Source organism: Anastrepha ludens, chromosome 6, assembly GCF_028408465.1.
Source record: "Anastrepha ludens isolate Willacy chromosome 6, idAnaLude1.1, whole genome shotgun sequence".
In the NCBI taxonomy this organism is placed as follows: domain Eukaryota; kingdom Metazoa; phylum Arthropoda; class Insecta; order Diptera; family Tephritidae; genus Anastrepha; species Anastrepha ludens.
In genome coordinates this window covers 38,984,134-39,011,075 of record NC_071502.1, presented here as the reverse complement: position 1 = coordinate 39,011,075, position 26,942 = coordinate 38,984,134, and the positions used below count along the sequence as shown (strand labels likewise).

General features: G+C 36.8%; 1 protein-coding gene across 4 annotated transcripts in view; it reads left to right on the top strand.

The window, feature by feature from the left end:
• The window catches only part of LOC128867901 (BMP-binding endothelial regulator protein), a 161,911-nt gene that overhangs the window by 51,465 nt on the left and 83,504 nt on the right, over nt 1–26,942 (top strand). For all 4 annotated transcript variants that reach the window (XM_054109504.1, XM_054109505.1, XM_054109503.1 and 1 more), the window contains one exon: nt 8,754–8,896. The gene's annotated coding sequence lies outside the window, so the exon portion shown is untranslated. The remainder of the gene's footprint in view (nt 1–8,753; nt 8,897–26,942) is intronic.

Sequence of the window (26,942 nt, the reverse complement as noted above, 5' to 3'; positions counted from 1 at the left end):
ATATTATGTAAATTACATGTTATTTATTTCAATGTTTCTTGTAATTAAAATTAATTAAATTTTCTATTTTATTTATTTAATTTTTATTTATTTATTTTAGTTTACCTTTTTCACTTTATTTTATTCATTACTTTTCACTTGTAGCTACAAACGTTCATTTTCAATTGCATACGTACGCATACATAAATACGTAAAATAGTACTCGCGTGTAAGCGAATTTGCACGCCTGAATTTTGTCGGTGTACATACATTCGTACGTACGTAGCTGTGTATGTGTGCATGTCCGCCGCAATCGTTAGCGATAAGTTCTCCTTTGTTAATGTTGCTCACATAAATTACGAGCATTTACATGCCAAATGGAAACATGTAATTCAATTTGTTTTTATTTCATGCTTGAATGAATACAGTAATTGCTTTACGGAGTGGAAATTTTAAGTGAAAAAAACCTATAAAAAAAGTAAAAAATTAAAAAACAAAGGAATCGACGAGTAAATTGAATTGTTTCGTTAATTGAATTTATAGCTTTCGAACGGCCGGTGTAAGGCATTAATCAGCGATGACAGTCAGTGTTTGCATGATTTCAATTATTATATTTATTTACACAATAGATTTGAGTAAATTTTACTCATTAATTAATTAATTGTGATTTTTCCATTTTTTTTGTTTTTTTGGAAATTGGAAAATAAGATGTGCGTAATCCTTCATATTCATAGAATACCTTGTGGAGAAAAATTGAAGAGGTGGAAGTATACGTGTCTACGTGATAGGCAAGCTGTGACAGCCAGACCTCTAACAAGTTGAAAAATTTATCGCGCTTCGGGTTAACCACGTGGACTTGTTGGTTCTACTCTATCCGACGGAAGGATGTGAGGATGAGATATCAAACCGTCGCGCCTTCAACCAGCTGCAGCACTCCCCTCTTAGCTATAAAAGACCATAAGAAAAAAGTTAAGATTTCACTTAGTGATTGTGTGGAGGGCTCTTGCCAGGTATCTGCTTTCTTTGGCAAATGAGTCCCTGAATAGCTTGTGGGTGCACTTTTTAAGGTTCAAACACATGAGAGTGATTGAAACCTTCTGATCCTATAGATCTAATATCCCGCAAAATGGGAAATTCGCTTCGTCATTCGCTCCTTTATTGGTGACGGAAAAATTGTTGTGGAAATTTTCAATGAGGTTAAAACTATTTATTGTTTTTGGCCAGCTATAAAAAACGTATAAGTACAAGTTTGATCGCAAAGTTTGAAAACTCCGTACTTCCGAGCATGGCGATCAGACTTGTGGACATGTGACTGACGAGCTTCTGGAAAAAATCGAGAATACTATTCGTGATAATCACAGATTGACGTTGCATGGCAATCCTCAGATCTTTGTTGCACGAAACAATCACAGAAGCCTTCGCATTATGAAAATTGTTCGCGAAATGTTTTCCAAAATGGCTAATATAACAGTTTAGATCGAGTGCAGATATTCAGTAAGTTCTTGGAGCGCTACAATCTCGAAGGTGACGATAACTTGGGATGTCCATTACATAACTGGAACCCAAATACAATCTTAACAGTACCGACAAACTTTTGTATATTCAAAAATCAAATGAAGATCAAAAACTCATGGCGTCCTTGTTTCGAGACCATAAAGGCGTAATTTTTAATGAATAGTTGGCTCAGGCGAAGAGTATCAAAACAGAAAAAAACTCTTAGTAGTTTCGCTGCAGCAGAGTTCTGAGAGAAGGCGGTCAGGTAAAATACTGTAGAATGTTCCCACCTGGTTAAAGGTCTGAAACTATCCGTTTTTAGCCAAGGCGAAACTTTTAAAAGTTTTAAAAATTATCCTAGCGATAAGTTTTCGTTTTATATATATATTTGATAAGTTTTTTAAATTATATTCTTCAAGTGATACCATCAAAAATAATACAAATCTGTCGTTTACTCTAAAAGCCAAAAAAAGCCAGTCATCACATTTTTAGGCGCTATGAATTAAAGGTTAGTTACGAAAGGGAGCTATTTTGAAAGAAAAAAATTAATAAATTTTTGCATACATGCTGCATTTCGGCAGACACCAAAGCCATTTATGATGAGGGACGAAATATTTTTGCTCGCAAGCAACTTTACTGGTATCGCCTGTGTGATGATCATCTTACACTATCGAATCGCAGATTTTGACTGAGACCGTAACACACGAAAATTGACATACATACACACATCTTTAAATAAAAACTGCTTGTGCAAAATCTAATTACTCCGCCAATTATTTCTTCTACTGACATTTGTTTACACCATTAAAAACTATCGGCCGCTATCGATAGCTTCAGACCTCTACACTTGGTCGTAAATATTCAACAGTTTTCTTGATAGCCAGCCGCTGGTTTGACTTGTTAGACGTTACAATAATAATATGAGCAATAATTTGCATAAATTATATACATACATGCATACATACTTAAGTTTGAAATAGCAACGTAAAATTATAGGTTGCAAAATAATACAATTTTATTAGAATAGGCAACGAAATATGCATCTATATATCATACTGAACCACTATAGAAAAATGTAAAAATATAAAAGGGCTATTCACAATATTGTGCTGTTAAAATTCAATTCGTCACCGTCACATGAAGTTTTTACGTACATCTTACTACTTTTACCGATCAATTCCTGTATTCCATATTATCGTTAATGAAAAGGTTGTCATTTTAACGCTTTTAATTTACAAAAATTTATTTAAATTATTACTAACATTTCCGAAATTTGTATCTGCCAAAAGCTATCCTTGGGAATCTTCGTGCAATATTGCCACATATTTTTTTAAATAAAACAATATTATTTTTAAGACATTAGACGTGTCATAAAGGGTTTTCCAATAAGAGGTGTTATTTTGATATTCAAAGAAAAATGCTATTTCTTAATATAAATGATCGGATGTTTATTTCATTACAAAGCGGAAGGTAAGCCGTTAATAGTGGAAAATAACATCAGGCAAAAGATATCACGACCACGCTTACAGAACAATATCCTTTTGATGAAAATTTCCATAACCGATTGCAAAGTGGCTGCCCTGTGCCCTCGATAGCCTCATGAACTCCATCTTTGAGGTCTTGAATCGACCCTGGGCTGTTGGCTGTTGACGTAGACCTTCTCTTTCACGTAGCCTTAAAGAAAAATGTCACAAGGTGTTAAATCACCAGATCTCGGTGGCCAATTGTGATCACCTCTTCGAGAGATAACACGGTCCGGAAACTTTTCCCGTAAAAGATCAATGGTTGCGTTGCTTGTGTGGCACGACTTGTTGAAAATAAACGTTGTTCAGATCAATACCATCCAATTCCGGCCATAAAAAATCGTTAATCATCTCTCGATAGCGCAATCCATTCACCAAAACCCTTTATTATTTTAGAGTAAGGTTGCCATCTTCTTAAATTACTTAAAAATTAGTAAAATATCACAAACAAAAATGGTCAAAAAAAGCTTTAGCTGGATAGTTGATATCAGTAAGAATATTCGTAGAAGATTACCACTTATTTTGAATTAAAAGAAAAATAGAAATAATAATAATTTTAAAACAGTTTTCTTCTTCTTCTTGATTGGCCGATAGCCGCTTACGCGATTTTGACCGAGTTTAACAAAGCACGTCAGTAATTTCTTTTTCGTGCTAACTGGCGCCAGTTGGACACACCAAGTGAAGCCAAATCCGCCTCCATCTGACCTCTCCAACGCAGAAGAGGCCTTCCTCTTCCTCTGCTACCACCAGCTGATACCTCAGCGAATACTCTCAGAGCCGGAACTTTTGTATCCATTCGGATGACTTCACCTAAGAATCATCAAAGAAGCCGCTGGGTCTTTATATGCTGCATTGCGTCTATGTCGTCGTAAAGCTCATACAGCTCATTGTTCCATCGCCTACGATACTCGCCAATACTAACGTGCAAAGGTCCAAAAATCTTCCGCAAAATTTTTCGAATACTGCTGGTGTTTTCCAGGCAGACGACTTTGTAATCCTGTAGGCATGCAAAATGCTTAGGGAACGTGGGAGCAAGGGAGATATCAACATTTTTTCTTATAGTCAAGCTATGATCTCTCTCTGACGCTCTGACGACGTCTTAGTGCAGATCGAAATTGGTCAACTCCTGTAACAGGAGATCAAATTTTATGAGTATGCCGGTAACATTTCTCTGATCTGGATTTCAGAACACAGGAACATAGAGGGAAAAGAAATTGATCATGAGCGTGGATGGGGTCGACTGAATCAGTCTCAGAAATCTCCTGGCTGGTCATCGGCATCCCTCTGACTGTTAGTAAAGGAGAATTGCACAACTTATTTCTCAAGAAAGATGGAGCTCCATTTCTTCATGTGCAATTTCGAAACGCTTTGGCCACAGTAATTAGATTTAGTTTAATTTCTAAATTCGTAGTTGTGTTTACCGATCATTGGACGATCGGCACACTCGCGGAAAAGCTAGTTTTATCGTTAAACCCTCATTGCAGAAACTGTGGAGACCTTTTAGGGAAGGACTTTCTTTGTAAATGTCCGGTTTTGATAGCTGACATTGGGTGCTTCTCTCTTCGACAGCCTGGGTCAGTGCGCCAACCTAAATCTCATCAATCTTCTCCATTAAACCAACAGCTCTGGCTGGCTGTAGATATCTGCCTGTTGGAGGTATCAAAATGGTATTAAAACGGCGCTTTAGTGCCACTTGAGGATTGCCAGTCTGGCACTTTAACCATTTCACCTACCTACCGTAGATGTCACGCGCACGCCTAATATTTTGAGCACAGCTGTACATAGGTTGTTACTATGAACCAAAGACATGCTAAACCATTTTGCAACTGCTATGATGCAAGATTTGTTGCACAAGATTCTGAATAGCCCTAAAAGTTACGTTTAAATTCTTGCCTAATAACGGCTGTAAAGCAACTTTTGTGCGAAAAATTTACAACACTGGTTTGTGTGTTTTTGTTTTTGGACACAGCATTGCAACGACCCCAATTCCTAATTAGAGGCATACAAGCCACACTCTCATTAGAAAATGGTATTTCCTGTAAATTGTGCTGTTTACATACCTACACTCATGCATGCATATGAATATTGCAACAACTACAAATTTAACTACGATAATTATGCGCAGTTTTGATTATTCGACAACTCAATGCAGTCAAATCGAAACCAATTCGAATGCCCAATTAAATGTTGTGGTATGACATTGCAATGCTACTAAAATGCACCAGAATACACAGATTTACAGGCATACACACGTACATATATACATACATACATACATACATATGTAAACATATGAAAATTACATGCAGACTAACAGGTGTATTTGTCGCGAGGCCGATACCCGCTAATGGTTAAGAGCGATTATGGCCATCGGCCATCAGCCACCAACCAATTCGCCAGAAACACGCACATGCGACAAGAAGACACGTACCATATGTATGTATGTAAACATGTATGCAGGTGCCTTGATATAATCTGTCGATATCTGTACAACTACTTCTAGTCATTTCTATGAACGGGTGTGTGTGTGTGTGCATATTACATTTAGCTGACGATCGATGGCATAATGAAGCGTAACGACCGTGTAAACCGGTAGCCGTTCGATAGTGAAGAAACATCTTTGACCATTCGCTGGACGGACGGATAGACGGACAGAGGCAAGCCGCAAGTCGCAAGTCGCACCAGCAGCAGTGGTGAATGGCAATTGGCGGCAAGCAAGGTGACTGTCGCTTGTTCTTAATTTGAATATTTTCACCTTTTGCTTTGTCGTTGTTTATTTGCGTTTGTTTTTATTTTAATTTAATTTTATTTTTTTTCTATTTTTTCTTACTTTGTTTTTAGGTGAGGTTTTAAGGTGTAAGGTGTAAATAACCGGACATACACAAATGCATGCATGAAAATAGGTGTAAAAATATCTATGCCTACGTCGAATATACTCACATGCATGTATGTATGTATGTGTGCGTATACTTATGCTATTAACAAATGTAGTAAAAATAGCATATGAACTGTTTTTTGTCGTAGGCCTCCGAAAACAAGCGTTACATCCGCAAACGTTGGGTAGAGCGCCGCATCGACTCCGCAGCTCATTTTAGATCCCCACGTGAAGATAAAGGCATGAAGAAGTCCGCATCGAACAGGGACTATGGAGCAAGTGTATTGAGAAGTAGGCGAATTTTAACGCTTTAATGTTGTAGCGGCTTCTCTGCTTGAGTTTATTTTATTGCCGTGATTTGGTATCAAATATTCCCAATTCCTGTGAGTAGCATGGAATTGACTGATAGACCTAATTTTCAGCTATTGGACTTCTTCTTTTTCTTAATTAACGCGTTAACAGCTTACGCGATTTTAGTCAAGTTTAACAAAACGCGTCAGTTGTTTCTTTCTCGTGCTAACCGGCTCCAGTTGGGCACACCAAGTGAAGCCACGTTCTTCGGAATCTGATCTTTCCAACGTAGAGGAGACCTTCCTCTTCCCCTGTTTTTACCAGCTAGTGCCGCATCGAATACTTTCGAGCCCGAGTGTTTGTATCCATTCGGACTACATCACCCAGCCAATGAAGCCATTGGATCTTTATTCGCTACACTATGTCTATGTCGTCGTAAAGCTCATACAGCTCATTGTTCCATCGCCTGCGAAACGTGCAAAGGTCAAAAAATCTACCGCAAAATCTTTCTCTCAAACACTCCAAGGATTTCACAGCTGAGATATTTTTGGGTCTTCGACCCAGAGCTTTCAACGATGACTAGAATTTTTTCTCTAATAGATGTTGCCCCGCTCGCGAGTTGCACAAATTTGAATTTGAGAACGTCTGATGCTGCACTTTGCTGTTTATCGGTGACAAATCGGGCCCTGATACACTGCTTATTACTACTTGTATCCTATAACCGCTAAGTAAGCTGATCACTGAACGGTCTTCCACCATATCGTTGAATGTATTTTGCTACCTTCTCACCTCTAAAGCTCCTTCAGCTTAGGTATGTCGGGCTTCGATGGTTCATTACTTGATGGATTAGTATTCTCGTGAGAAGTCATGTCTTCGTTGTTGATAGGCACAGTAATCTCTGTCCTTTTGTCGAATGCTGGTGAAACTGAATACCAATTTGGCAGCCAAGAGAACTTGAGTACTTGGATCCAATTTTTAAGTTATTTTTTAGGCCTTTTCCTAGAGCACACATCTGCTGCCTCATTCCGTCTTTTGATATTCTTTATTGAGACTTAAAGGATACGCGGCTTTTTAAAGTACTTTGAGCTATTCGTTGTCGACCTATGAGCCTTGGTCGTAGTCTAATTGCCTACAGCAAAGACAAGTTTGTAAGGAGAGATTTGTAATGTCAAATTTATAGAGCTCGGCTTGATAAATAAATGCAACAAAATTACTTTTAATTGAAAATATCAAATTGGAAAGTCGCCATCAGCTCACTCCTCATTTGTTCCGCAATTTGTTCAGATGTCCCAAATAGCCAATCATAGCAATACAGTGGTATATTCCTGAAATGTAATATACTTAGACCAAACTTCTGCTCTACTTTTTGGTGCGTGTGTTCACGTTGCCCGTAGGCCCTAGAGTTTTATGCTACCTCTGAAAAGTTGACAGTAGTTTTTGGGGCACGCAAACTTTCGCCGTTGCTTGTCGATAACTTTGATACTCGTATGCCCACAATTATGCTCGAATTTAATCCTACAAACAACAAAAATTCGTCTACAACGGCCGCCCCACTATGCTGGCTCTTTCCAGTCCGCGTTGCTTTACAATTTACTAAAATGAGTTTGATCGCATTCGAGAACAAAATAAAAATATGCGCTACGAAAGTCTTGGATTTATGAAAATTTGCACTTTTGGAAAAATTGTGGATATTTTCGGTCGTTATCGGTAAAGGGCGCAATTTAATAAAAAGTTGTTGCACGCTTGGGAGTTGTGGACTCAACTAGAAAAGTTTTGCTCTCAATGCTACCGTTGGCTGCAGTGCGAGGCGAATGATGATAAGATGCAAGCTCTTTCAAAAAATAATTGCATACACCGGTTGAGCAGTGCAGACATTTGTGTCTGGCGAATGAAATATTACGCAAATACTATATTATTAAAAAAAAAGATTACAACTATTTTTAACAAATGAAGCAGATGTTTACAACATTTTTAATATTTTTTTCTACATATTAAACTGGAAAATAGCTTCGTAGATCATCAGCGTGCATATTTTGGTTTTATTTGTTAAATCGCCACATGATATCTTTTTGCTTCATCATTCCAGTTATTATCCAGCCACGCCGCTAGCACCTATTGTTCTTTTATTCTCAAATGTGACTATTCAACAACATTCCTCACTTTCTTAAATGAAATATTTTTTATTTGTTGACCATTTACGTCAAAATACCGGTACAAATTCCATATTTATTGCTGAGTTTATTTTCACTTTACCAACTAAAGCAAAAAAAATATTTTCGGTTAGCCAATTCACAATTCACATGCTTACATATGTATGTGGATACACAAAGCATAGACATACGTATTTGTATGTTCGTTAGGTCGGGTCAGTATGAATAAATTTATTTGTTCTTTCACCATACAAATCTCATAAGAAGATACAAATTTCGGTGACTACCGATATTTACTTCTTATAATCTCGCGATTTTAATGGAAATACAGCACTTTTCTAAAATACAAATTTTCATAGTTCTAATACATTTTTCAGGTTGCATTATATTTTTGGCATGAAATATTCTAATCAAATATTCTTATAAATTTTTCAATTTCAGAATGATGAATGAAATATGGCTGCCATTCGCCAGTGAAATTATTAAAACTCTCAAATTTTGGATATATTGCTGTTAATCAAATTGAAGATTCGCCTTCATCGTATTGGAGTCTGGAGTGTGTGTATAACTATGTACTTGTAAATGTAAGTATACTTATTTTTATTTAAGCATAGAACTAAGTTCGCGTTTCACGTGAAATGTCTATCAAGATTCATACTAATTGCGATGCCGTGAAATAAGCGTGAAATTTCCTATGTGCATCACGGCAAAGTAATAGTCATACAAGGCTTTTCCGTCAGTCCGAACAAAACTACCTTGGTATGGTTCACGAGAAAACAGAATTTGCATCGACTTAGTATTCCAGCACTAGAAGGTATGGTGCTCAGTCTTACAGACGAAGTTAAATATCTTGGATAAGAAACGGACTTGGAAGACACATGTTTCGCTGAAGGTGGAGGGCACTTAAAGATTTTTCATTAATGTCGTAGAGCCTTTGGTAGAACCTGGGATCTGAAACCAACTGTGTTCCTGTGGATATACACAGCACTTATCAGACCAATTATCGCTTATACAGGTGCCGTGAGTACAACCTCCGGCTATGCTCAAATGTTATGCTCCATTTGCTCCCCTTAGATCTTAAAATACAGCAAGAAGCAATAAAATCAATGTGTATACTCCATAAATATGGTTTCTGGCACGAAGACGGAGCTTCGGGACACAGAGAAATCTTTAAGATGTTATTTGGGAAGTACTCACTGTTTCTGGCACCAAAGGACGATCTTATGTCCATACTTTCGTTTGGAAAGAAATTTGACGCCTAATGATGTCGAGAAGCCAGCGAGATAAAATCGAACACTGATTGAGGGCCTTTGAGTTTGAGCATTTTATGCAGGGTAGTACTCGTACGTATGAAGTGTGACTTTTACCTGTAGATCATGAGGCTGCTGCTGCAAAACTTTTAATTTGTATTTCATACATTCAAAGTGCCGTAAAATTAATCAGTTAATTGTGTTTTTGAATAACTTTTGTACTTAATATAAAGAAAAAGATATTGAGTGATTGAAATCTTTAGTTGTGACCTTTACGCGCTCCATTACTTGTGTGTTTCTCGCTCCTAAACGCAAAATCCGTTTATTAAGACCGATAGTCTAATACTGAGCTTGGCTAGAAACCTAATGACAGACAATGAGGAGAGAGGCGGTGTATTTTCTTGCTGAAGAAAGCATGACCTATACCTCCATAATTTTAGTATTTTATTAAATATTTCAAGAATTTCAGCAACAACGTAAAGGCAGTAGTGTTGGTGCGATTTTATCAAGCTTCAAGCTTCAAACATCTCTAATGCGAGCAAAGGATATGCCCATACTGATTTGCTTATAAAAATGGTGGTACTGCATTCGAGCTAGTGGCCGCTGGTGGTGGTTGTTGCCGTTTGGCGCATGTACTCTTGTTATCGGTGTTTAATTTTAAAACCTGGTATCTGGTGATTTTCAAAATAAGTGTTAATTGGAGACAGAACGTGGCTAATCTTAAATAGGAAGCATCAAAGCTACAGATATTTCAATTTTTTTTTGTGGCTAAATCAATTTTTTTCATAATTTATAAAAACCTTGTGTGAGTACAAACCACTAAATGGCAGTAGCCTGAGATGGACTAGTTTTAAAAATTGTGCGCTTTCATATTATTGCTAAACTTCTGCTGAATTCTCACACAGCAAGTCTTTAAGGAAAGACTCAGCTTTTCGCATTTTTTTCACCCACTCTAATGCGTATACAGTTGCGGCCAAAAAAACTGTAGTTGCAGTGTTTAAATAAGTCAGAGTCGCCTTCCCTATTCTGGTTGGCCGAGCTCCTCATCCAATTTAGTTGTGCCTCTTGATATGTTTTCACAAATGGAGGTATCTACAGTTTTAAGACGACTCCGAATGACAGATATTTTTATGAGGATTCTTTTCATAGCATGAATACACCTGGAGGCTTTCCATTGTCTGCCGAGGAGCGGCCGCCATTAGAAAAGACTTTTTCTATCTATTGGTGTTTCGTGCACTTCCAAATCGTAGTCACAAACCAACCCATTCGGTAATTTTATTATAAGGTGGTAGCGCCAATCCACAAAACTTACACTGAACTCCGAATTTAATCCAAAAATTAATATTCTTTTCATAATTATAGCATCCCCATGTATTGGAGGAATATTTTTAGAAAGAAGTAATTGCTTTTTTGTTACGAGTATCAAATAATATTGGTTGCTTTCGTTTTTCATAATTATAGTAGCATTAAAATTTTGTATTTCAAATTCGCGTGCTGACTAAGCTTCAGTTCAATTATCTTTCACTCTTCAATTTCTTCTTTCATTTCAACACTTTTGGGTATTAAACAACCTGTGAATGGCGGTGTTTCCCAAATATTTCCAATGAACTTCGTGTCAAGACTATCACCACGCCATGCCTAAATGTCAATGGTCTGCCGAACTCCCGTCTTCCAAGCTGAGATCTAGGCTATAGACAAAGCAGAAAAAACGGTAAGACTAATAGACTTGCCACCGGTAAAAGTAAGCATTTTTGTTGATAGTCAACCAGCGAACAATGCACTGTTTTTATGTAATTTTGAAGAAATTTGTTTACAAATTTTGAAACTTTGCGTTGCATGGTTCTTGTTGTAAAAATAAAATATAGTTTTCAGTTTATGTTTAGTATGATCTATGTTTTTATAAAGAAGTAGTGGTGCGTTTATAATTTCGGAACGGGTGTATATGTAAAGAAATCGGATGGAGTTAGTAGTGGTTAGGTCTCTTATAATCTTAAGACGTTTTTTAATCAACCAACTGATTGCTCTATCCATAAAAAACCTTCAAGCTTGCATCTTTTCACCAGGTATATATATATATCTATATAATTGAGCTCCTCTTCCTATTTGTGGTGTGCGTCTTGATTTGTTCCACAGGAGGGATCTATAGTTTCAAGCCGACTCCGAACGGAAGGTATTTTTTATGAGCAGCTTTTTCATGGCAGAAATGCACTCGGAGGTTTGCCATTGCGAGCCGAGACTTAGAAAAATGTTTTTATTTTTCATTTTGGTGTTTCACCAAGATTCGAACCTACGTTCTCTCTGTATTCCGAATAGTAGTCACGCACAAACTCGTTCGGCTACGGCGGCCGCCAGGTACGCTACTATTATTTTACCTGCAACTGTGCTTATGTATGTATGTATGTGTTGAATGGATGGATGGATGGATGTCCGCATCGTCAAGTGTACATGTTGAATAAAATTTTTTTATAGTTTGTTTTAGTGAACATATACATATATATATATATGTATGTATGTATCAGCTCATAGCTATTGGCAAATTTATTGTCTGTCATACAAGCTCGAAATATTTAATATATTTGCGGGTTTCCCAAAACCGAAGCAAAATAATCGATTAAAAATTCAACGGCAAGTAATGAGCGAGACAATACCGCCGGGTAATATTTTATTTTTATGAGCTTGTGCATATGTATTTATAAATACATACGCACATAATTTTTAAATTTGGACTTTAGCTAATTATGTTATGCTGCGGCTCTGCTTATATGGTGGTGTTGCTGTGGATGTGTTTGTTTTTCAATTTGCTTCAATTAAGTAGAATACTTTGGTGGTTTTGGCATAAATTTGTACTGCATTAGCTTCCATAATTACATTTTTTTAAATTTATTTCTTTTATCAGTTACTATTTCTTGCTGTGCTCAGCTGATAGTGTGACAGGGTAAACTGATATCCAATCATGTTTTGCAACTTTCACACTTGAAATCCCACATTTTCGGCAGAATTTTTGAGGTATCCATAAATAATTCTCACTCGGTTTGAAGCGTATTTGTTTGCCGGACAGCTCGCTGCGGCGTTTGTCCAAGTTTGTTTGGAAACATTTCCATTCGTTTGCTGTGATTTCGATACTCTTTTCAATAATGTTTTTATTTTCTAATTTTTTTCTCTTTTTTTGGAATTGTTTTTTTACAGAATATTTGCTTTGTCATTTGAGAAACGTGCCAAATGATTATTAATAAAAAATCAACGGCTTCTTTTACTGTTTTTAAAGTATTTTTGCAAACGCAACGCGATGCGGTTCGATGTTTGGAATTCCCACTTAAATGGTAAAATAATTATAAGCGCAACAATGTTTCAAAGTTAAATTTAAGATGCCGGTTTGTGAAATATACTTTGTAAATTTCAATCTACTTTTTTCGCATGCGACAATATTTACGATTTAATGTTCGTGTGCAATGGCTAGGGACGCGCCGATACAGGTATTTAGAAATGGATACTCTCGATACTCTACTTGAAATCAAATACTTTTGTTCACACTGCTTTATTTGTTTTCATAAAGTTAGTTAAAGGTTAGGGCAACCACTCACTGCAAAAAATGCGACTACTCCCAGATGCGTCCCGGAATTAGTCGTAAAGGAGCAGGCGACTAACGCCACTTTTAAACTCTTAATATGGAATTTGCCGTTCCTTTTTGCTTGGGCATTTCCTATGAATAGCCTAATTGCACCCTTTTGCACCCGAATGGGTATGAAGTGACACTAGTCGGACGCGAAATACGAAATTTGTATCTATGCCACACTCATCTGTATACAACGCAACAGGGAAAGTACCACACTCGAGGACCGAAGTGCAAATTTTGGCACAGGAAAACAATTGAATTTATTATCTTTTTCAATCTATGTGCCTTGAAAATTTGAACATTCTATTTTTTTATTTAAATATTAAAAGTAACTTTATATTTCATCGGAAAAAGTCACACGCTCGCGAACGAAACTAATAAGTGCCTTTAGACTCTCAAACTGTGCTTTTCACATTATGCTATTGTCGTCATGTATGGGTGGAATGGATATTTATGATTTCTTGTTAGCCTTGTTACTTTCACACTTTGAAGAAGTGATTCGAGTTTGACGAATTAATACCCAATTGTACCCAATGGAGACTAGTCCCGGCACACACATTTTGAGATTAGTAGCAAAATATGTTGCAGGGCTATTAATTGTCCTTCTATGATTTCATCTCATATACAATCCGTTGCTCAATTATAAATACACTAATGTGTGTTTTTTTTAATAAAAATGTAGTTCATACTAATCGTACAGAAAAAACTAAAGAACGCGAAACTCCAAATTCTAAACAAAATTTTCCAAAATTTTTCTTTTGTTTTTTGAGTAGTTCTTTTTAGAATATCTTTGTTGCTTATGCATGTTACTTTTAAAATAAAAAATTAAAATTGTTTTTAACGCGGCTTACACGCTTCAGAGATGGTTGTGATGGCCCAAAATCAGTAATCACCGAAAACTCCTTCGAAATTGTTCGTAAATTTATCAAAAAGAACCGCAATCATCGTTGAAATTCATAGATTTGGAGTTTAACTGGTCATTTGAGCTTACGAAAGGTCTGTGCACGTTTCACTCCGCACAAGTTAACTGACGACCGAAAATTGCTTGAGGTGAGAAAAGGCGAGAATTTCCTTTACAGCATTGTAACTGATGGTGGTGTTTTCAATATGAACCTCAAACTAAGCGAACCAGACTAGCCATCACCCAAAAAATCGCATTTGGAGAAGTCAAAAAACAAGTCGATGCTCATTTGTTTTTACGATTCCAAGAAAATTGTCCACAAGGAGTTCGTGCCAATGGGCCAAACCGTCAATGCAATTTTCTATCTTGGCGTTTTGAAGCGTTTGTTGGTCAATGATCTGAAACACTCTTTCGAAAAGCTTTTAGATCGCCTAAAACAGTGTATAGAGGCCAGACTATTTTAGGGACTATATTGAATAAATAAATTAGAAGTTATCGTTTCTATTTTAGCTCAGTCTTGTTTATTTTGGACTTCATTTTGTATATATATGTATATATATAATTGGCACTTGCTTCATTTTAGGGTATTTAACCGAGCCCCTTCTCTTATTTGTGACGTGCGTCTTGATGTTGTTTCACAAATGGAGGAACCTACAGTTTTAAGCCGACTCCGAATAGCTGATATTTTTTATGAGTAGCTTTTTCATGTCAGAAGTACCCGCTATTAGAAAAACCTATTTCTTTAGTTTTGCGTTTCATTGAGATTCGAACCAATGTACTCCGAATTTCAAATGGTAGTCACACTCAAACCCATTCGGTTACGACGGCCACCAAATCTTAATCAAAAAATCTTAGGTCTAACAATTAGTAGAGGTTAGGGCAATAATACCTTCAATATAAACGTTTCCTCTATTCTCATAGCGCTTTCATTCAAATATTTCCTCATCAGTCAACTCCATCAGCACTCGTCCTTTCCCTTTCATAGGCTCAACTAACTCAAATCAGATTTTAATGAAGAAACAGAAAGAAGTCAGAAGACACATAGTCTTTGTGGGAATCCATAGCTTATATCTCCCGATTTTGGGTAATTGTTACATTCCTTTGTGGACTTCAGCAAATACATAAAGATAATAATGTTCACTAAATGCCGGATCTACAAGTTAGGACAGGACTATGATGTAGAAAAAGCTAGTAAAATCTTCAAAGGGCCACTTATCTTTTAGCGGTATATGCAATTTTAAATCATATCTCTATTTCTTCTAGGATATCAGATATCAGCTCTCGGGGTCCTACTTTTGTAAGAAAAAATCTAGTATGATCATGAAATCCTAGGGCGCTTGCATACACTAATAGCAGCAGCACATATCGCTGAATTCTCAGGTCAGTTTCTGCGAGTAAATTCGACACAAAAATCCCAAGCAGATATATTAACTTAAAGGATCTAATGTGATTCATAAGGCAACTTGGATGGTTTAAATGAAAGCAGTTAATTAAAATTTGGCATCACAATACTAAGTGTGCCGTTAGCCTTAATGAAAAACATTTAAACCCAACACAACTCTAAGTTGGCCAACAGTTTGACTAGCAGGAACGCAGTGCAGATGCGCAGCCCTATGAATGTCGAAAAAAATATCACCATTGCTTTTAATTTTGATATGGAAAGGTTGGTTACCTATTGTGCGTCATCTTCGATGTGTGCTCGGTACATTCGACAACACTTAAATCAATAGAAAATAAGTGCACGCAACAGATCGTCATTGCAGCTGCCACATTTCTTCAAAATGTTATTTGTTTCAGTGACGAATTTATCTAATTTTTCTGAAGCATATCACAGAAATTTGTTTCTCTATTACTCTAACTGTCCAATTATAGGGGCGATAAGGGAGAATTCGTAGAAGGACGAACTGAAGGTGATTTCAAAATGAGCCCATGAAAAGCATTTGGAAGATTTGAATATGTGAGAAGACATTGAAAGGAGCAGAATAAATAGCAATAATAATTGAATTGTTTTTATTTTATGCACAAATTTTTGCTACTTTCTGAAAAAGATTTTGATTCGTATAGTCTGAATGCATATGGAGACTAAATCATTAGTGGGTTACTGCGGGTATTCTTAGTGGGTATTCTTAATTGGAAATACCAAGGGTAGTACGGCTTGATCTTGTGTGAGTAAATACTTTTTATATATGTATCTTTGTGCGCAGAATCTGCAAGTATACTTACCAATCACTCCTCGAATATTGCTCCGCCGCTCTATATTATTATTTCTCGCTATAAAAATACATACTAAACATTTTTGTTCTGTTCGAAATTTTAGTTAGCAAAGATGATTTGCGTTGTTTTTATGGCTCTGCATGCTAAGCCTTTTTTAATTTTTGTTTTGCGAAAAATATTTCTAATTGGAACTAACTTTATTATATCTGCCCCATATATTTGTAGATCTATTCGGGTTAACGTTGTGTGAATACGTCGGTTTTTAAATAGATTTACAAATATGCAGCCACTTTTTACTTTGAATATAAATTTCGAATGCATAGCTGAGTCGCGTGTGTCAATTCTAATTACGAGAACTTATAAATAATTAAATACATGTACGTAAATTTGTAATTGTGCTGCTATTGTAACTGGGCCGTTTCGATTTCATTTTGTGCTATTTTTAGCCAATTGTAATGTAAGTAAAATTAATAATGGCATTGACGACTCGCTGGCTGCTGCACTATTCATACTTGACAAAAATAGCAATAAATAGTAGGTAAATGTGAGCAAAAATTTATTTATTTTTACATATATTGCAAAGCATGAGTGTGATTATTATGGATTTTATACTTTATTTATTGCAAGAACGTGCAAATGTGCATTCTAGGGATATACATACATTTTCGGGATTTTACTGATGCTGGGATTTAATTTTGTAATTTTGGGATCCCGGATCTGCCCCAAAATTAAGAGGCTTTTGATTTTGTTAAAATTTATTGTATGCCATAGAAGTTTTGGGAAATTGAGTCCAAATCTAACCTAAATACATACCTATCTTGCAAGAGTCTGAGGTACTCCGGTCATTAGCTAATGCTCCATGGTATATGACGAACGCCGATATATTTACATCGTGATTTAATCATTGACACTGTTAAAGAGCTTATACCAAAAAATACAAAATTTAAGTGGCCTACTTGATATCAAATATTGCAAAAAAGTATCGATATCGTCGATCATTCTGCTATTCGTAATTGAATGTAAGCGATTATAACTACAATTTAAAATTAAATACATTTTTGTTTGTTTTCGCGGTCTCTAGCTGCTTTCAAAAGGGGACCCACTGCCTTACGTTCCTCAACCAAGAAAACTGCTTATGCCCGATACCTCTTCTTTCATCAATCTTGCCCTGCAATATGAGTTGCAACAACCATTATATCATATTTTCCTAATATGAAGTTTTTCGTCGTTTAATGCACTTGAGCATTGAGGGGGAAAAAAGTACAGTGCGAAAAAGTACAGGTATCGAGTAATTGTCACTTGTCATTTTTGGCTATTTTTTCGCGTTCTAAATTTTCAAAAATTCAAATATATACAAACTCAGCGGTTTTATTAAAAAAGGTGTTGTTGCTAGATGATGCAAAACAAGCTTCTCAATTTCTGATTTATGTGATGGAAATTTTACTAATCCCAACTGATTTAAAAAAAATTGACTTAACAATGCTGCGATATGGATTGTTTGCAGGATTTTCGAAATTAAAAAATTTCGGTATCCCAAAATGGACATCTCTAATACATACATACATGTGAGTATTTATATAGCTTTTTCACTGAGCTGCATCCCTTCACATTTATATTTGGTTGAAAATATTGGGGAAATTAAGCAAGGCAGCTAACAAACGTGATGAATTGGAAAAAATGCAAAGGGAATATTAAAAATCCGAAAATTTTAAAATTGATTTATTAACCTACAGCTGAAGTAAAATATGGGACGTGGTTCTATTTAATAACCAGACTAACGCTGCTAGAAGGGAATTAGACATACGGCAAACGGCATACTTTTCGCTTCTGTAGGCAAATTTGTGTGGCTGTAGACTTCGTTCGCATTACAGCTTTTTGTTTTCGTTTCACCGCAGCAAATGTCAATGCTTGCCAAAATTGTGATTAAAATTCTCGTGTTTCAAGTGGACGAAGAACGTCAAATGTTTGTGCGGATACAATGAATGTCACTAAAAATGAATCAAACTTATTAAAAGGGATAGTAAAATATGTCACGAACCGTGGTTTCTTATTAGGATGCCGAAAGGAAGCTTTAATCCATACACTGGTAGAACCCAACTCACCAGTGAGCCAGAAAAGCTTCAATAAGTAAATAGAAATTCAAAGCAATGCTGATTTTTTGATCGCTATTCATCATCGATACATATCTTTACTGAGTTTCTGAAGACCAAACTATTAGCCATAATTACATCTTTCGCGCTATTGCTTAATCTCGTGAAGTAATAAGGAAAAACTACCGAATTTCTGAAAGAGAAGTCATGGGCTCTCCCTCAGTAAAGCGTGCCGAAACATTCCTTACTACCTCTCACGCGGTTGCAAGCCCATAAGTGCATCTTGCATCTCAATGTTAAGCGATCCCTTTTATACTCCAGTTCTTGTGGTGTGCGACCTCTATCTGTTCCTTAAGGTGAAATCTGCAGTAAAAGCAAAGATTACCAGTTTCGAACAATGAATGATTCGCTTGCGCCTAGTAGAGATAAGGGAGGGAAGGGGTGTATAATGAAGTTAATGGGTTCAAAATCCTAGGTATGAAACAGAAAATGATAGAAGAAGCTTTTTTTAATAGCGATCGCCCTTCGGTAGGTAAGGCAAACCTCACTCGGAGGTATTTCTGCCATGAAAAAGCTAGTTATAAAAAACCATCTGATGTTTGGAGCGACGTAAAACTGTGGGCTCTTTCATTTGTGGAACAACATCAAGGCGCACCCCACAAATAGGAGGTAAAGCTCGGCCAAATACCCAGAAAGAGTGTAAGCGCCAATTATATTATTTATATATAGGGTGGGCCATGTAATTTGCTTTTTGAATCGGCTATAAAAAAAAACTAATCAATATTTTTTCAAACTTATGAATGAAAAATAATATCGCTCAAATGACTGCCACGACTGGCTTTACAGTAGGCCATTCATCCAACCCAATTTTTAAGCACATTTTCGATTGTTTGTCTCCAATTTCATGAATGGCAACTTCGATTTCATGTTTTAAAGCATCAATCGGCTCTGGATGGTTCGCATGGCATTTGTCCTTAAAGACTCCCCACAAAAAATAGTTCAACGGGCTTAAATCACAGCTCCGAGGTGGCCAATTGATATCGGAATTCAAAAACGGTGGCAGTGTGACAAGTTGCACCCTCCTGTTGAAACCAAATATCGTCCATGTCATCCTCTAAAAATTTTGGAGACAACTCGTTGAGCATGTCACGGTAACGCTCGCCATTTACTGTAACCGCGGCTCCTCGCTCATTTTCGAAAAAAATGGCCCGGTGATGCCGCCAGACCAAAAACCGCACCAAATAGTAACTCGTTGTGGATGCATTTGCTTCTCTACAGTAACGTGTGGATTTTCTGAGCCTCAAATCCGACAATTTTGCTTATTGACGTAGCCACCGATGTGAAAATTAGAAAAGCAGAAGAAAACTCACCACTTTGGAAATAATATAGGTTGTCAATATTTTCCAATTTTGTTCAAGCGTATAACGTCCCATTTCGTAAATGTCAAACCATTAAGTAAATTATGAACACATTTGACATGTCATTTTGTTACCATTCTCAAAAAATGGGTGGTTAGAAAACCAAACGCTATATGGCCCACGCTGTACAATACACATATAGCGTCAGCCTCGTTACTTCATAGCTACACCTCGTATGCTGGTTTAAGGAAGCAGAGTTTTTATACAATTAAGAACGAAGAAATACAAATTTTAATTTAGTGCAGATATTTTATTTTCATTTATTTGCTCATGGGCAATAATCTTTGACGCATTGCACTAATTTTCTTCGACCATTGAGAGGTTTTCTCTTCATTTTTAATTTAAAATCATTTTAGAGGGATTTACAAAAATTTCAAAGTTATCATTTACAAATACTTTGCTGAACTAGCAGAATCAGGTACAACAAGAAGCTGCAAAGTCTCTGCAACGGTGAAGATATTGTATGATTTAGCAAGTCACAACGCATCAGATGGGCAAGTCACATCATCCACATGGGCTATAACCCTTTATACTAAAGATCTCGTGGCATACCAAAAACAACTTGGCTGCATAACATCACCGAGGACTTGAAAAAATTAGGCGTCAAAAAGTGGAAATTTCTAGCGCTGGATCGTGTTGAATAGAGGCCGATGATGAAGAAAAAAAATTACTATTATTTCATATACAAATACTTCTCTTTTGTGGATTTATTTTTTCAAATTAAGCTGTACAACACCGAAAAAAAGATTAACTTGGTATTCATGACAAATTTACGTCAAATTTGTTTTGGAGATATCCAAACTTTACAGATTCTTTGTATGAACTGTCTTACGAAATCGTAAGCACTTTACATCTGCGTTATGAAATACAAGTACATTTGTTCGAAAGTTCTATTGGAAATATTTGGCCTGCATGCTTACCTCGGGTGGTAAGCTCATTATATGACACCCAGTTATTGGGCCACCATATGCGCAGGAAGGTTCTAAGGCCGAGATTTATGAAGATCTGAAGCTTTTTTGTTGTTGGAATGGACACAGACCACGTTTCACAGCTATATACAAGTACAGATTTTACGTTGGAGTTAAAAATTCTTAGCTTTGTTTTCGTGGTGAGCTTTTTGGAATCAGTCCATAAGTTCTTGCGTTTTTTAAGTTGGTTTTAAAATTAATAAAAAAAGATGTTTAAAGTATTTATTAATCAATGATATATAATATTTTCCTTCATTATTTACAATATCTTTCCAACGTTTAGGAAAATTTTTAATTCCCTGCTCAAAACATTTTTTGTCCTTGGAGCTTTGATATCCCTTTTTATAGTTTCTTTTGAGGAGTAGTTCTTGTTACTCATATGGGATTGAAGTCCACGGAAAAGGTGATAATCACAAGGTGCAATATCCGGAGAGTATGATGGATGCGGCATTAGCTCCCATCCGAGCTCGTTCAGCTTGCCTTGCGGTATGAGGTCTTGCGTTGTCGTGGTGAAACAAAACTTTGCGTCTATTCACTAAAGTCGGTTGATTTTTGTTAAGTGCCTCCTTCAGGTTTGATAGCTGATGGGAATAATAATCAGCAGTTATTGTCTGGTTTGGTTCCAGAAGTTCATAATAAACAATACCGGCCATATCCCACCAAATAGACAGGAGAATCTTCTTGGGGTGAAGGCCATCTCCAGGGGTCGGTTCTGGTGTTTCATCTTTATCTAACCATTGGCGTTTGCGAACAGAGTTATTGCAAAGAACCCAGTTTTCATCACCAGTAACGATACGGTTAAAAAAACTTTCATTTTCAAGCCGTTGCAGTAGCTGAAAACACACATTCACTCTCTGCTGAAGGTTGGCGACGGAAAGTCTATTCGGCACCCATTTTCCCAGCTTTGAAACCTTTCCCAACTGAACGAGGTGCCTGTGAACTGATCCATGCGATGAATTTAACCTTTGAGTTCATATCGGCTGTCAAATTTGGCTCAGCTTCCACGAGTTCGAGCAAGGCGTCGGAGTTAAAGACGACCGGACAGGACGACCAGTGCGCGGGGCATCCTCCACGTCGCAGTTGCCACTTCGGAAATTTGAAAACCACTTTTGCGCAGTCCTTACACTCACAGTTTATTACTGCAGCAGCAGTTGTTGTATTTTTACCACTTTTATAAAAAAAAATACAAAATATGCCTCTTATATGTACGTGTTCGAAGATTCCCTCTTATTTTTTAACAACACGTGCTTCTATCCGCGATTACAATCACTTGTTGAATGCACTATAAATGTATCAAAGAAAATATAAATACAGTAGATTCTATTTTTATGCCGTTTTTTTTTTAATTAAAAAATGCATGTCGGCCTATCGGGAATTGTATAAATAAGATTCTAAACCAGCTAAGCAAAAACTCATCACAGATTACATCAGAAATGCTAACCCTACAAGTATGGCACCGCCTGCATAACTATCCAGATCAGACGTGTACATTTCCTCAAGTGACGGAAATGATTTTAAGCCAAATCCTAAACGAATGCGTAACATGCGGGTATCGTCTGATTCTACAATATTTCTGACGATGTAAATTTTTTTTTCGATTCTGACGTTTCTTAAATAAAGATATAATTTTCAAAAATACAATTTTTTGTTCATGCGATTTTATTTATATTAATTATTTCAGATTCATGTGGTCTATATAACGTATCTATAGCTATAATATGGGACTAGTACCCTTTTTTTTATGCGGTTTTATTACATTATTTCAGATGTATGCGGTTCTTAGCACTTTTGAAACGTATCTATAGTTTTACTATAGAACTGGTAGCTTTTTTTATGCTGTTTCTTGCGGAACGTATATACCGCATAAAAACAGAATCTACTGTAGTTCCATTATTTTCCGCGAATAGTTTTTTGTATGCAAAAATCGTACAAAAGTGAAATTATGGGTAAAGTACGCACGAACTTATGACTTATGGACTGACCTGATATATACCTTTGAGTGAGGCAAATCATGCTCCGGCTTTAATTATTCTATACTCAAGGCCAGCAGCAATGCCGCCGTTAGGGGTTAGTTGACCACTTGAGTAGGTAGATTTATTGACATCTTCAATGGGTTCTCCATACGACGTGAATGCGTCAGGACTAGAACTGTTAATGGCTACAGACTTGGTCTTTCCAGCGTTTATATGTAACCCAAAGCGTTCTGCATGCGTACCTACATCATTGAGCGCGCGTTGCGTGCGCCCCTTTTGTTGCGATATAAATCGAGATCAGCTAGATGTTCGATTCTGATTCTCCTTCATTTGCAAATTCTTAATACAGAACGCAAGCGATTACAGTAATAAATTGTTCATTCATTTTAATTCAAATATAATAAATAATTATTTCTTACTTTTTACATTTAACATAACTATAAAATATTAGATATTATATAATGTTGGTGATTGCCTCTGCTTCGTGCTGCTGCAATCAACTGCTTAATAGTCCTTAATCCTGCCCACTCTCTTATGTTACGTACCCAAGACATTTGCTTCCTTCCAATTTCTCGTTTGCCTTCGATTTTACCTTCGGCAAGCAGTTGCAACAACTCACACTTAGGACCACGCATAATATGACCAAAATATGCGGATTTGCTGCGCTTTATCGATAGTAAAAGTTTTCTGTTCTTTCTAAGTTTTGTTAAGTAAGACTTTTTTTTAATAGCTTTGCCTATCTACGACATTTTCATCTACCGCCGATAGCACCACATCTCAAACGCCTCTAATTGGTTCATACTCGTATCCTTTAGTGTCCATGCCTCCACAGGCCAAACGTAATATTTAAGGTACCGAAGACGTAATTTCATGTTCAAGCTTTTATTGGAAATAACATTCTTGTTATTGAAGAAAGCTTCCCTCGCTGCTTCAATCCAACAGCAAATTTCTCTGCCACTTATTTGTCCATGATTCGCTGAGCCAACGTCCTAGGTACTTAAATCATGATACTCTTTGGATGCGATTTTCATTCTGGTTAGGTTGCACTAAATTCCTCTGCCATATTGAATATTGCCAAGCACATCATCAATTACGATCAGACAAAAGCGGCGATAGAATGCAGTCTTGTTTCACTTCAGCAATGGGTTTATTGGGGTTGGATAATGTGCGGTCGTGCATCACTCAGAATGGAAAATTTTAATATTGGGACAATATTATGTTTACCAATTTATCTGAGACTCCCTTACGCCGGAATGTGCTCCAGATACTTTGAAGCTGGAATCGATCAAAAGCCCTTTTAAAGTCGACGAAAACGAGGTACAGCGTTTCTTGCATTTCGACGATTTGCTCTGAAATGAGCCGGACGTTAGCTATTTGATCCACACACGATCTTCTCGATTTAAATCCAGCTGGCGTCCTACGTAATGTGCAATCAACCAATTCCGTAAATGATCTTTCAATTACTTTTTAGCTCTACTTTTTACTCCATTTCAACCTCGACAAGCCCTTATTGGAAAACCCTTAACCTTTTAACAGTTTGCTGTTCTGCCTATGAATATTTATTGGGTATTTACACAATAATTAACCTTAATCCCACATTGCTTATACACACACACACATACATACATACATAGATATTCGTCAGCAACAAAAGTGACCTTTGACAATTTCATTAGAGTTAGAGTTAGAGTCATAGACGCAATTGCTCTTGCACACAAACTGATACATACTCGTACATATGTCTGTATGTTAATAGCGTTAACGTGAAACCTTTTTCTGTCATTTCATAACTCCATGCAACCATTCAACCACATTGTCATCCATTTGTTGGTTGCGCGCGCATGCATAATCGCTGCTTAAGTCGTTGTTTAAGCCTAATTTTTTCTACTTTACTGTCGTGTTTCTGAAAACATGGCCAACGTGCTGTAACCAATAATATTTTCTACGTCATCGTTTCACAAATCGACAACCGCAATGTCCACATAGCACAGTGTGTCAGTCGGGGACAGAAATGTGCGTTGAAATAAGTTCGAAAATAAAAATTTTAATTTGAGGTACTAAAACTTTAAATATTCATATGTATGTGCATCATTTGTTTGTATATACATAAGTATAGTACGATCACTTTTCAGTCCATGTGTTATACAATACAAGACATGCACCCTACTGATTCTAACGTATGCGGCGGAAACAAGAGCAGACACTTCCATAACTCAGCGGTATATTAGCACTGTCGAAGATAGACAAAATTGTGATGTAACAGACGTGAGCCGGTGGATAGGAGGAAGGAGAAAGGGAGGTGGAGAGATCATATTCGCAGAATGCCGAGCGAAAGAAAATAGGGCGATGAACGGCAGAATAATCCACATTAGACCATTCTGGCGACCAACAAAGAGATGTCACGAATACTGGACATCCAAATTCACTGAACTACAGTAAAAGTTATCCAAATATATTGTTATAAACCGGAATTTTCCTAAATAAACGAATAAGAAGAAGAAGAAAAAGAAGAACTTGGTGACATTTCTGGTAATTGTTTGGAATAATATTTTCGGAATGTGAAGGTATGCCTCATGACACTAAACACCAGGCGTTTTTAATGCCTGTTTATACAAGGCGGCGCAGAATTAATCGCTCTATCGGAAGATTTTTAAATTTTTCAAATGGTGTCGTACGTTAATCATATTTGACACTTGTGAACTAAACACTTGTGAACAAACAGACAAGGAAAGGAGTACGTAAAAGTCAAAAAGAAAGATTTCCATCACTCAAAATCATCAATTTTTTTATTAACTAAAAAGTTATTCAAAAACAAAATTGGATGATTATTTTTGCGTCTATTCATCTAGCGGCCACCGTAACCGAATGGGTTGGTGCGTGACTACCATTCGGAATTCAGAGAGAGAACGTAGGTTCGAATATCGGTGAAAGACCAAAATAAAGAAAACGTTTTCTCTAAAAGGGGTTGCCCTCGGCAGGTATTGGCAAATCTCCGAGTGTATTTCTGCCATGAAAAAGCTCCTCATGAAAAATATCTGCCGTTCGGAGTCGGCTTGAAACAATAGGTCCCTCCAACACCAAGACGCATGTCACAAATAGGATATACTGCTGATATACCGTAAAATATTTATTTTCATTATAATTCATAAGCTCAGCTTTTCTCTCCTAAATCAGTATTCAGAGCGCTCCTATAAATTTTTAAACTCAAAACATACTTGAAGATCGCCCACTGTGCAGCATAACGACTTCGGGGTCAACATAGACATCGGCAACCGCAGCCGCAACAATAATAATAAAAGTAATGCAAGTAAAAATAACAATAACAACGTCATCGATTGTCAACTTAAGCCGCAAATGCGCTTATCTATGTATGTAAATATTATGACAAACACAAGTCAGTGAGACGAGATCAGCGTTGCCACAAACAATGCTCACCGCAATATCGCGCACTTATAAGCATAAAAGTGCACATACACACAATACGCATACATATGTGTGTGTGTATCGCCAGGAATATGCATAAAATACAATACTGAGCACTGATGCTATTCATATGTATGCATGTATGTGTGTGTGTGTATGTGTGTGAGTTCGCCATGTAGCAATGATGTTTTGCGTATCTCTAGCATCCATTGCCATTTGTTGGCACAAAAGTTGGTTACAGATAAAATTGAGCCGTATGAACTGTGAATAGACATGTATGTGTGTATGTGTGTGTGTTAGTGTACAAACTTACAATAACAAAATTGATTTGTTTCGTTTGTCATCACTTTGCCGTTTATTCGATTTAGCTTCGTTTTCGCTTCGATGTGTTGGTCGGTGGTTACCTTTGGCTCTTTTTGCGGCTTTTGCCATCTTTGTGGTCTTTGAAAATCTGTCGAATGTGCATCCGAACGTTTATTTGTTCAATCATTCGTGCACTCGTCGTTCTTTTCTTCATGCGCTCAATACAGCTGACTGTCAGTCAATTCCCGTGTGTTTCAATGCTTCTTACTTATTTACATACAAGCATACATACATACAAATGTACATATCTACTCCTAGTTAAATTTTTGTGGTAATCGACGTTTTGTTGGATTTGTACAAACATACAATTATATGCGCATGTGTGTGTTTATGAATATGTGTGTGAATGTTTGTATGTAGCTGGCCTGTCGATTTGTTCATGGCGCATTCAGGTTGTCATGCCGGTGGACCACATAG